The 9,500-nt window shown below is 34.9% G+C and overlaps 1 pseudogene across 1 annotated transcript; it reads right to left on the minus strand.

Moving 5' to 3' along the window:
* Positions 1 to 5,580: 5,580 nt before the first annotated feature.
* Positions 5,581 to 9,192, minus strand: LOC149423007 (glucose dehydrogenase [FAD, quinone]-like; annotated as a pseudogene). The gene is made up of 4 exons (XR_016302299.1): positions 9,114 to 9,192; positions 8,700 to 8,949; positions 7,555 to 7,725; positions 5,581 to 7,460 (listed from the first exon to the last, which is right to left on the minus strand). The product of XR_016302299.1 is annotated as a glucose dehydrogenase [FAD, quinone]-like (transcript).
* Between the last annotated feature and the right edge of the window lie 308 nt (positions 9,193 to 9,500).

Below are 9,500 nucleotides of genomic sequence, written 5' to 3' on the forward strand. Positions count from 1 at the left end.
TAAGTGGATAAACAGGTCTTTAAAACACGCGCTATTTTTCGAGCACGACGGCGTAGCCGAATGCTCGAAATAAAGCAAGTGTTTTAAAGATCAGTTATCCACGAAAACTTTACGCTTTTTTTTTTTATTGGTACACTTTGAAAACATAAATATTGATATTATTATTAATAATTTGGAAATAAGAACTATTAATGAATTCGTGATGTGACATCACAATATCTTGTTCTCATTGAAATGAAAAACACAAACATTAATTTGCAATCTGTCACATAAGATTAATAGTTGGATTTATAGTTAAAAGTTGACATTTAGGACGGGTTGTTTCGGAGTACTTGAACAATTCATCAAATTTCAACGTTCATTTCTGGGATCTGTGAAAGTCCAATTCAAGTTCTGTTATTATATCATTATGACTTCACATTTTGTTGAAGTCATAATGATAAAAAAAAACGCGCGTTCCATAAAGTGCGATTTAAACACGCTAGAGCGTACTTTAAATGAGTAAAAAAGGGCACCAATAAAAAAATATATATTTCAAAGTAGGTATTAAAAAAAACTCGGAATTCAGGGTGTTTTTACTTTTAATATGTGAATACCGCACAAGATTCGGTCGCATCTTGGAATTGAACCCAGAATCTCAGCCTTGCCTGGGCTTTGCTCTACCACTGAGCTAATCCGACCCTTAGGTTTGGTTGTTAAATTTTCATTTGAGAGTCGCTAATGTTGTCTTCAATAATCAAATACGAAATAAATTTCAGTTCTACCCAATCGGAATTGGGCTCAGTTATTAGCGCGGTTACTCTTGTCCCTGGGGAAGAAGATTCAATCCTCAGTCAAACCAAATAAAATATAAGTAATAATACAATTTTTTTTTTAAATGCGTCTGTTAATAAACAAATATGTAAAGTAGTAAAAAAACGCTTTTTTTAAGGTTTGAGTTAGACAGTAGTTTGAGTTAGACAGCTGTTTCGGCATTCAATGAAAATGATTATACTTTAACAATTTCTTCAATAATACAAAATAACTGCGCATCGTAATCTTAATTAAACAAATGAATTATTTTATTAAAACTGCTTATAAATGAAATGGTTTCCACAAATAAAAAAAGTAATAGAGTATTTGGTTTTAGACCATTATTTACATGATGCAATAATTAGAATCGATTCATAATGTTGCAACAAACTCAGTTCCCATGAACCGAGCAAAGGTTTGGCATAGTTTGGGCTTTCAAGGAGCGTACAAGTTTTAACGAACACCTAAACATTCTGATTGGCAATAAAATTCATTAGTGGCTCGCCAACCGTGTACATGGGAAAACTCTATATATCCCGTAAACAGTGGGATGGGAAGTATTGCCACCCTTGAGAAGTTCGGGCTTAAGTTTGAGTTGTGATTAGGGAACCCGAGTTTGGGCCGTCTGAAAGATAATTTGCTATCAACTTTGTGAGAACTAAACTTGGCGATGGAAAATATTCCGAAATGGACGGATATCTTTATCTACGTCGAACTAAATCATAAAATTTCCACAACTTCAATTTGACGATGAAAAAACATTTTTTTTACTTATAAATTTGAAATAAATGTTTTCCACGATATCATCTTCATAAACAACACTGCCTTCTCCTCGCCATTAGTGTCTGACTTTCACATCAAAGAATCTAAAACATTATGACGAAAACGTGTAATATAAGATTTTGGACAGGATTTTAAACAAAGCAGTTTAAAAAAAAAAATACGTCACGTTATTGTCAATACACATAAATATTACAAAATAATATAGGTTATATTCATAGTTCTATTTTTATCTGTGCAGTGCCATTTGCTATATTTTGGTCAAAAAACTTTCATGAAGAGCAAATAAAAAAATTAACCTTAATTTAAAAAAAAGTGATGCCGTTGCATAAAATATTGTGTTTACACTCTTACAAAAAATGGATTAATATATATTCAGTGTTGGATCTACCACCGCAGTAGGGTCTGTAGAGAGACCCATCATACATGTACCGCCGGATGATACATATAAAGTGAAGGTATAGTACCATATCTTACAATATATTTATCGTCTGAATACAGAGGCCGGCTTTTTTTTCCATTATTTCTGGCTTTCACCCTTCAAGGGTGTTCTTAACCACCATTTAAAATTATTGAGAAATGAAAGGTGAATTTAAATATTAATTTTATTTAAATTGGCAAATTTCAAAATTATAGTGAAAATTGGAGTCGAGTTCAGACTTAGAAGAGATGAGATGTTGAATGGAGGGGAGGCAATTTTAGATAAGGCTTGATAGAAGAGAGGATATTTGTTTATAGAGAGGGACAACCAAAAAATATTTGATCTAAAGTTCCCACTTCTAGACCACAGAATGTACAATCTGGGGAGTCAACGAAGTGAGTCGTTGATTTGAGGCATAGCAGGCATTTGTTTGTATTGAGGCCAGCGACCGCGGAAGTGGGGGGCAGAGGGGGCCAAATGCCCCCCTAAAATTAAATGGGGGGGGGGCCGCGCCCCCTCCAATTTTACTACCTGGGTAAAGAAGGATTATCTGTGCTGGTAAAGATTATCTGTATCCTTCACAGTGCTTTTTTTCATAAATGAAAAAGTGGTTGTTGTATACAAGAAACGTACTGCACGTGCATAATACGGAAACATTTAGTTTAGATTTAAATGAAATTCTTAGGGAATTTGCTTCAAAGACGGCTGAAAACGTAACGTTTTTGGTATCGTTCAATGAATGCAATAAAGCAATATTTAAAAAAAAAAAAATTTATTCACTGAACCTGTTATCTGTTTGACCTAGTCATCTCCGTTTTGTCTTATTTATAACTAGTTGATTGACTGGAGAGGAGACTGAAGGAAGAGGGTGACTAAACAAGTTAGCCCCCTCCGTCATAGAGTACTTCCGCGGTCCCTGATTGAGGCATAGCAGGCTCCCTTGGATTGACTAGCAATGTGCCAATACTCCGACCAAACATTGCGGGATCTATCTTTGATGATGGAAAAAATGTCAGATAGGGGAATATGGTTTACGAGGGTAACGGGTTGGACGCTCCTTGTTTTGCCAAGGCATCCGCAATATCATTACCCATGATACCAACATGTCCAGGAATCCAAATCAGAGTTACAGTTTTACCAGAGCTTTGAATGGAGGCTATCATCTCTCGAATAAGGCATACAAAGTGATCATCAGTATGAAGAAGAGGACTGGATTTAAGTTTTTGGAGGGAACTGAGAGAGTCAGAGAGAACGAGGGAATGTTCAAAATTATTTTTGATTATATATTTGAGAGATTCTATTATTGCAATGCACTCGGCTAAAAATATTGAAAATTGATTTGAAATTGAATGAAATATTCTGTCATTAGAATTATTATTGTAAACGTTAATACCTATACCACAGTTAGGAGAGTCGGGAAATTTGGATCCATCAGTAAATAAAATAGAAAAGTTGGGCCATTTAGATGAAATAATGTCATTGAACATATTATTGACAGTTCGGGCCGGGAGATTGGAATGACTTTTAAGGATTCCGATCCCTTCTAATATTGTTGGGGATAGGGTGACGTGACTATATTTTAATTTGAATAAGGGAAGTAGATCATTTTGGATGATGTGAAGCTCTGAGAGAGACTTAAAATTTTTACAGATGTCAGGAATAGGTTTAGTTGAAGCTCTGATTGTAGATGAATGGGTTGAGTCAATGAACAACGAGACGCTGGGGATAACCTGATGACATTTAGAATTTAAACATTTAAGAACAAATTTGTCAGCAAGTAGTTGACGCCTTAAATAAAGAGGAGGATCAGAACATTCCACTTGAAGGGAATTGATGGGTGACGATTGCATCGCTCCAGTTATTATTCGCAAAGATTAAGATTGAATTTTGTCTAATTTATCAAGTACATTTTTTGAGGCAGTACTTAAAAGTGGGCAGACATAGTCGAGATGGCTTCGAATAAGTGCGTTGTAAAGCAACTTAATGCAAGTAGGGTGAGCTCCCCACCGAACGCCCGATAATGATCTGATGATATTTAAATTTTTTTCGCATTTAGTAACTTAATTATTAATATGGGAAGACCATTTAAGTTTCCTATCAAATATTACTAACAAAAATTTTACTTAAGAAGCGTTGGAGATTGGAGAATTTTTAAATAAAATTTGAACGGGGGTGTTTTTATGGCTGTTTGAGAAGGTGACACACTGAGTCTTTTGGATTGAAAGTTCAAGACCATTTAACGTGAGCCATGTGCAAAGGGCATTCATGGCTTCGTTAAGATATTTGACGGCGAGAGGGATGATTTTGGATGACAAGAAGAAAGCTATGTCATCTGCGAACTCAATAACTTTTATTTGTGGGGGAATAGTGACATGCATATCATATATGTATATATTATACAGTAAGGGGGACAATACATCGCCTTGTGGTAAACCCTTCCAAATAGACCTACTTTGAGGAGAAATATCTGGAAGTTCAATTAAAAATTTTCTTTCTAGAAATAGATTAATAATAGAATGTACAAACATGGGGGGAAGGCCAAGGCCTAGAAGTTTTTTTTAAGGATTAGGATGGAAAAATTGTCAAAGGCGCCTTCTATATATATAAAGACGGCAAGACAAACTTCCTGTTTAGAAATTGATAAATTAATATCAGTGCTGATGATGGCAAGGTTATCCTGAGTGGATTTTTTTTTTCTAAATCCAAATTGAGATGGAGAGAGAAGCAAGGAACGGTGTATGGTTCTGCTAAAGTTTATTCAGGTTTTCAAAAATCCACAAACATTTAATATCCTCTACATATTCCACGTCAGAAGCCATCTAGAGTACGCTTCAACACTGTGGAACCCTCACTATTCTACATATAAATCAATCGTAGAAAGAGTTCAGAAAAAGTTTTTGAAATACGTTTCTTATCGCATGCGAAATGCTGAAAACTGTGATCCTTAAAACTCTTGATCAACTCCGAGATATTAGAGACCAAGTAACGCTTTATAGGATAATTCATAATTTTATTGATAGTCCGTACCTATTACAAAATAAAAATTTCAGATGTCCGTTAAGAGTTCATTGATAATGTTCAGACATTGATTTGTTCACGAACATAAATCTATTTTTTAAGAAAGTTATTATCACTAAATAATAACTTTCTTTAAAAATAACATTCGATCGAACAAGTAAGTATTATTATTATTATTACATTTCCTTTTTATTATTATTCTTATTCATGCGCTTTCTTAAACTCTGTGCCGTTTTCATGACTTAAATTTAGAGAGAGAGAAAACAATTAATTAGGATTATACTTTGTATTTGTAATGTTTACCATTTCGATCGACTTGCATTCTAAATCCTACGTACATCACACTGTATTTTTGCACTGCCACCCATCGTGTATTGCACGGATACGGGGCCTGTATTATTGCACTGGCGCCTCACACGGGGACCCAACGCTAGATTACGCTGGGTTACCTTTATTGCACTGTTTATAACGCAAATAAATAAAATAAAATAACTAATACATCACTTGATATCTTCAAAATAAACCTAGGAATTTTCGAGAGACATAAATATTTATTCTTAACTTCTTTTTTTCATAGTTTATTTTATTTAGCTACATAATTTTACATTTTATATCTAGTATATACCAGACCTTACAACATTGAGAAATAACGTACGAAAAGCTGTGAGACTTTTGGCTTCCTTAACATTTTTGTACCATTAATGTATTTAGTAAATGAACGCAGTCACTATTCACCATATTAAATATGTGTATTTGAGCGAAAACCTCAAATAGTATATTGAAATCCATAGTGTGGTAGTAATTGTTTGGAGTTAAGAAGAAATATTTTAAGGACAGCGTACAAGTTATCTATAAGTGTTTAAACACAAACAAAATTTTGGATTAATAACATCACTAAACAAACGATTGTCCCGTGACAAATAAATGCAAACCCACAATTGAACATAGAAATCAATAAAGTGAAGTTTGTGAAAACTTACTGCCAAGCTAGTTTAATCATATCGCTTGCTTTTTCAGCGATCATGATCACCGGGGCGTTTATGTTCCCACTTGCTACGTTGGGCATGATACTAGCATCCGCAACTCTCAGTTTTTGAATTCCGTGTACCTTCAATGTTGGATCTACCACAGCAGTAGGGTCTGTATAGGGGCCCATCTTACATGTTCCCGCCGGATGATATAATGTGAAGGTATAGTGCCGAATCATACAGTCTATGTAGTCATCTGAAAACAGTGGGCGGCTTGGACAGTTCGGATACACGGTCGCTAAGATTTGAGAATTATACTTTTGGAAAGCCGTCGTATTTGCGAGGGAAATCGCAATCTTGACACCTTCTCGCAAAGTTTCTAAATCTCTTACATCTTGGAAGTAGTTCGCGTAAATTTTTGGTTTGTCGAATGGATTTTTACTACGCAATTTAATTGAACCTTTGCTCTTCGGCCTCAAAAGGATTGGGATTATACTCCAAACATCTTTATTATTATACGGCGCATATACAGCATTGTAGAAGTCATCAGTTAATCCATGAATTTTCTTTATTTGTCCGCCACCGTCTGAATTTACTGCTGCAGGTTGAAATTGCAATTGAATATCTGGAAAATCTCCCGCAGGGTCTGCATATTTAGTATTTACAAAACCAAAGCTTTCGGCTCCACCCTTAATTGTTAATGGACCAGTTCCATTTGTGTATTGGTAAAAGTTAGATAAAGATAGCATCCGGCTCTCGACGACAGATACCGTATCGTTTATAAAGAAAGCCAACCCTCCAAGGCATACATGATCTTGAAGATTTTCTCCAACAGGCAAGTTCTTAATTACTGGAATACTATTTTTAACAAGTTCCGCCTGGGGTCCTACTTCTGACAACATCAAAATCTGAGGAGAATTGACGGCACCTCCCGAAAGAATGATTTCCTTCCTAGCCTTTATTCTGCGCGGTATTAAGTCTTTAATGAAATCTACCGCAGTTGCAGTCTTGGTTATTGGATTTATCACAATATTGGTAACAAATGCACCCATCAAGGTTGGTCCTTTCACGAACTGGTCTTAGGAATGCTTTGGCTGTGGAGCATCGCCTACCATCCCTCGTAGTACCTTGTGCTACCATGAAACCAGTTTGGTTCGCTCCATTCACGTTGACGGCAGGATAACCCTTTTCTACTCCTGCATCAACAAAGGCTTGAGCAAGAACAGTCTGATAAGGTGGATCAGATATAGTCAGGTAACCACCGGAACTGTGATACTGAGTATTTGCAAGGGAAGGGTTCCTGTTGTCCTCAGATTTTTTGAAATAAGTAAGCGCGCTGGTTGCGCCCCATCCCGGATTGACTGCAGACTCCCAAAGATCGTAGTCTTTCCAATTCCCTCGAATGTAAAGCATGTAATTGAGAACAGACGAACCTCCCAACGTTTTCCCCCTTGGCCACTGACACTGTCCATCTACCATTGCTGAAATGAAAAAAGAATATTCGTAATCAATAAACATCACCAACGAGGTTAATTTTAAAGGACATACTCATCATTTTGTTTGTAATATTTTTACCTAAGCAAGTATCTCCTTGCGGTTCAGCTTTGTATTGCCAGTCTATACTAGTCTTCTGAAGGTAACCAGCAAATACTGGTACATCGCTGACAAAAGTCTCGTCAAGTCCAGCTTCCAGTAGTAATATTTTCCATTCAGGCACTTCAGACAGACGGTTGGCTATAACAGCTCCTGTAAAATTAACCACTTTTTACAAAAATTCACTAACTTATCCCGACATTTAAAAAGGTATAAAATATCATCATTATTGTCTGACAATGTCCTTGCAAGAACACAGAAATAAATGTAACATTGACATAATTTTCCTAAAATATCTAGGATTCATGATTGACCCTATTCTCATAAGACAACATCAAAGAAATAAACTCCTCAAACCCATACACATTTTCGTAAACAAAATAATTATAATATGTATGAAAATCATTTATAAATATGTTTTGTTTTTGCACTTTGTCAATCTATAATAGAATACAAAATCATTGTTTGGGAAGGACAACAAACTCTTTTATCGATCATATTGAAATCGCACAGATAAGTTTTTTTTAAATACTGTTTAAAAAATCGTTGAATTACTGAGACAGACCAAATAATCAACACATTTCATTTAACTTTACATAATAACACCACTAAATTACATTTTCGACCAAAAAATCTTAATTTCAACTAACTCAAACTAACAAAAATAGACCAGTTAGAAAAGCTTAGGGACAAAAATTAAAAAAAAAAACTTAAAGACACAAGCTTTGGACAAAAACACCATAAATACAAGACAATAAAGGCATTTAACTATCTTACACTCTATGCATAAACGAGGGAAAACAGTTTACATTCAAAGTTAAGATTTGGTTTAGTGAAAATTGTCAAAGAAAATTAAAAAAAAAACTATTCTACAAAAACTAGCATACACAAGAAACTTTCGTATCTTATGATGTATTGCCCAACTTTTCTTACACATCATATTTATAATTTAATTCACTGTGTGTTATAAAAACCGTAAAACTGGGCCCTGACTGGGAAAAACATCTAGTGAGGCCCACACTTTAAAACCTTATATTAATTCAGGATACATTATAATTATGATTATTTTAAGCTTCCGCTTAGTTTAATTCTCTTCAAACACATACAAGTTACGAAAAGGTACCTACCTGCAGAACCACTTCCTATAACAATGAAATCATATTCGGGAAGAAGCTCGAAGTTTGATGTGTCTGAAACTCTGCTGTCTGGTTCCAGAAGACTGTACTGTATAATCCCCGTGGTGGTGATTATGACCCCTAATATCCAAGATATTGCAACACCGGTTGTTGATGTCAACCCAAGGGTGCTGATCACCCCTGTGATGGTACTCATTTTTTACCCAAAGTTGAACAGCAGAAACAGTAACTTGCTCACAAGCTGCAATATAAACGAATAAAATGTTTTTTGGTGTTAACGATTATTACATTACCTCATAAAATTGAAAATATTTACTATATAAACAATGCAAGAGATAAAAAAATTGACAATTCCTCCATATCTTAGAAAAGAACACGAAAAAAACACAGATAGATCCACATTACCTTAGTTGTTGGTCCGTGTTTATGGCCGATGAACTCTTAAGAAAAAGTGCGAACACTTACCTTTTCACGCAAATGTGCTAACCAATTTATAAAGAGCGATCGTTGGATCGTCAACCTAATAAAATAAAATATTTCCAAAATAATGTTTTTAGTCACAAAAAATTGAATGTCATTTTCACGTCTTACATAAGAAAAAAACAATTTTGAAATATCAACATTGTATTCATTTTCGTATCGAAAATTGTAAGGAAGCGTTTTTTAACAGAATTTGAAAAATTCATCAATTTTCAAAGTTGAAAGTCAAGTTCTGCGAATGTTTCATTCAAATTTTGTTATTATTTCATGTTGGGCCGGTAACTTCACAATAGTTAGGCAGTAACAGAATAA

Source organism: Hesperophylax consimilis, chromosome 6 (assembly GCF_061612785.1).
Source record: "Hesperophylax consimilis isolate HC1 chromosome 6, BYU_Hcon_1.0, whole genome shotgun sequence".
Taxonomy (NCBI): Eukaryota; Metazoa; Arthropoda; class Insecta; order Trichoptera; family Limnephilidae; genus Hesperophylax; species Hesperophylax consimilis.